This window comes from Elephantulus edwardii, unplaced genomic scaffold (genome assembly GCF_000299155.1).
Source record: "Elephantulus edwardii isolate Elephantulus edwardi_28Jun2011 unplaced genomic scaffold, EleEdw1.0 scaffold00068, whole genome shotgun sequence".
NCBI lineage: Eukaryota > Metazoa > Chordata > Mammalia > Macroscelidea > Macroscelididae > Elephantulus > Elephantulus edwardii.
Window position 1 is genome coordinate 3618533 of NW_006399818.1, and position 2862 is coordinate 3621394.

Consider the following 2862-nt stretch of genomic DNA (forward strand, 5'->3'; position numbering starts at 1 on the left):
GAAGAGTGTTAGACAGGTGTGTGTACATGAATGCATGTTGGCTAGGTGCACATGCATATGCACTTGGGGTGGGGGTGGGGCACACACAGACACACACTGGGGATGGGGGCATACATAGGAACCTGAATTGAAAACCAGGAAGCCTTGGTTTTCCCCTTATTAATTGGGTCTGCCACCCCAGTCAAGCTCCAGCTGTCTCATTTCCTCCTGCTTAAGGTGAAGGGGTCCAGCAATCAGCAGTGATACCCCCAAAATAGTTCACTCAAATTCTCACTGTTCTTCTTGCTCCTAGTGAGTGGGTCTAAACACTTCTCAATGCTCCACACTGGCTCACCACTCCCCACCATGGCTCTCTGCTCCCTTCCGAGGCTTGCTGCTTCCATGACTCCAAGTCTAATTATTTCAATAATAGTCCTCACTCAAATTCTAGCTGTCCTACTCGCTCCATGTGTTTTGCTCCATGTGCGTCCAGCACTGATTCTTCTTCAATCATCCTTAGTCATTGTCCAGCTCTCTGACACATAACAAGTAATTGCAAGACCATGGCCTATATCAGACACACCCTAGTCTCTATACTGACATTATTGCTCTTCAGTACTCTAGAGAGGTCCCTGAAATCAGATTCTCCCAAAGCAATTTATCTTTTAATTTTCTGACTACTGGTGCCAAGAGTGTTCATTGTGGAATCAAACAAATAGAAGTTAACCATCTCAATCTTTTCTCCATCTGTCCTGAAGCTGTCAGTTGTCCCAATGGTGAGAATCTTTGTTTTCCTAATGTTGAGCTTCGGTTCATATTGAAGACTACAAAAAGAATCAATGCCTTTGAATTGTGGTGCTGGAGAAGGGTGTTGAACATAATGTGTATTGTCAGAAGAACAAAGAGGTCAGTCCTGAAGAGGGTGAAGCCTAGCTGCTCATTGGAAGCAAGGATTTTGAATCTCTGTTTCACATCCTTTAGGCATGAGACTAGGAGGGACCAATCCTTGGAGAAGAACATCATGGTGGAGGGACAGCACAGAGAGGAAGACTCAGAACTAGATGGATTAACTCAGTCACTGGAGAAGTAGATTGGGTCTGTCAAAAGTGATGAGATTGGATTAGGACAGGTCATGGTTCAGAAATGTTGTACATATGGTCAGTATGAGTTACAGATAACATAATAACATACTCACAAAACAACAAAATAAACCAAAAGAAAAGATATGTCTTAGAGAAGATGTAGCCAGAGTGTTCCTCAGAGACAAAGATCATAAAGTTTCATCTCACATACTCTGGACATGTTACTAGGAGAGGTTGTTCCTTGGAGAGGGACATCATGCTTAGGAAGGTGGAGGGATGGTGAAAGTGCCGAAGACCTTCAACCAAATTGATTAATACATTAACTGCAAGTATAAGATTGAGTATGTCAGAGATTGTGGGGATGGCACAGGATAGTACAGAGTTCAATTCTGTTGTTCATAGTGTTGCTAGGAGTCATACTTGACATGACAGCACCAAACAACAATGACCTCACTAACATGGCTACTTTCAAGAGATTAGGCCTTTAGGTGAGAATCTTTGTTTTGTGAATGTGGAGAATGACCCCTTAAGATCATACAATGGAGGATGAGTACTTCATTATATTACTGACAAATTACATCATGATGTAGTTTCAAGATGACATCATTAAATCATGGGAATCATCTTCCAACCAAGTTGAGGCATAACCTTAACCATTACAGCCAGAGGTACTTCTACCTCACATTGTAATAGTCAACATTTATTATATATTCTCTACAGTAAAATAGTCCAACAGTAGATGTTCTACTGTTATCATAAATGTGAAGTGTCAGATAGCAAGTTGGTAAGTGAGGAGTGAGTGTACTGTTTCTAATGTAGTTATTAGTGCTGAGCCATCACAATGCTGGCTCCTTTGCAAAGACCCCTAAGCAATAATTTATATAAAATACGTAAAAAGACTCTAACCAAGGCTTCAGATTGGTCCATTCTAGTTTCACCCCCTGCTGAGGGTTTGCCTTTCCACCCTCGTTATATCAAATTAGAATCTGCATTTTAACAGGATTCTGATTCAGTGTATCTGGGGTAGAAAAAGGCACTTTGGTGGTGAATTGTGTCAGGCTACTAACCATAATGTTGCAAGTTTGAATCCATGAGGTGCTCTTCAGAAGAAAGATGAAGATTATCCTCCTGGAAAGAGTTATACCCTCAGAAATTGAATGGAGGGCCTCAAATAGGTGGAATAGAATTTATGGTAATAGGTTTAGAGGTTTAAGAGAGTTATTGTTGTTGTTATGTGCTGTCGAGTCGCTTGTGACTCATAGTGACCCTATGTACAACAGCCCAAACTCTACCCTGTCCTGTGTCAATCTTACTGTCCTCGACACACCTATCCCAACTACTCCAGTCACTGAATCAGTCCACCTCATAGAGGGCCTTCCCCTCCTGCGCCTGCCCTTCACCCTCCCAAGCATGATGTCCCTCTCCAAGGACCTGTCTCTCCTTACAACATGACCAAAGTATGCCAGACGAAGCCTCAGAATCCTTGCCTTTAAGCAGCAGCCCGGTTTAACCATCTCCAGGATAAATCTATTTGTTTTCTTAGCAGTCCATGGTACTCTCAATACTCTTCTCCAGCACCACAGCTCAAAGACATCAATTCTCCTAGTCATTATCCAACTCTCTGATGCATAACAAGTGATTGCAAAGACCATGGCCTGTATCAAATGCACCTTAGTCTCCAGAGAGACACCATTGCTCTTTATTACTTTGGAGAGGTCCCTAACAGCAGACTTTCCCATGGAAATATGTCTTTTAATTTCCTGGCTACTGGTGCCAAGAGTGTTGACTGTGGAGCCAAGCA